General features: G+C 69.5%; 1 protein-coding gene across 1 annotated transcript in view; it reads left to right on the forward strand.

Annotated features, from left to right (window-relative positions):
- The window catches only part of GNAZ (guanine nucleotide binding protein (G protein), alpha z polypeptide), a 33433-nt gene that overhangs the window by 11862 nt on the left and 20931 nt on the right, over positions 1-640 (forward strand). The window lies entirely within an intron of this gene.

Consider the following 640-nt stretch of genomic DNA (forward strand, 5'->3'; position numbering starts at 1 on the left):
GTTGGCGATAGCCTCTGCTCCCAGCCCTCCGGGGACCGGTGCTCAGGCTGTCCTCTGTCATCTCCAGGCTGGTGCGGCGAGGCCCCCGGGCACCAGGCTCGTCTCCCGCCAAGCCCGAGTCCACGGGTGTGCCAGGACATAGGCGGCAGGGTGCCTGGGCCCCAGCTGGGCCCGTGTGTTGTGGAGGGATTTGGCTTTCATCTCTGCTCTCTGTCAACCAGGAGGTGGCCCACGTGTCCTCACACACGGGCCCAGGGCCAGGCCTTCTGCCCGAGGCCCTCCTGGCTCCCTCCGGCCCATCCCGCCTCCCCTCTGCCGCGCTCTCTCTGCCTTGGCCTGTGTGTGCTTCATTCTCCCACGTGCTCTGCTCTCTCCAGCCGTCAGCACCTGCCCACCGGCCCCTGCCCTCCAGGTCTCATCCCAGGTGTCACCCTCTTGGGAGGCCTCTCCTGACCCCAGCCGGTGCCTGCGCCCCCACATTGCAGTCACTCCATTGCGGTCACTCATCACAGGGCGGGCGCGGCTCCTGTGCGAGCGAGTGTCTGCCCAGCCGGCTGAGCGGACAGCCAGGAGGACAGGCCGTCCCCGGGGGCCTCGTGCCTCTGGCTCCCCCTGCCCTGTCCCCGCGGGAGGCCACACA

The sequence above is a fragment of the Myotis davidii genome, unplaced genomic scaffold (assembly GCF_000327345.1).
Source record: "Myotis davidii unplaced genomic scaffold, ASM32734v1 scaffold43, whole genome shotgun sequence".
NCBI lineage: Eukaryota > Metazoa > Chordata > Mammalia > Chiroptera > Vespertilionidae > Myotis > Myotis davidii.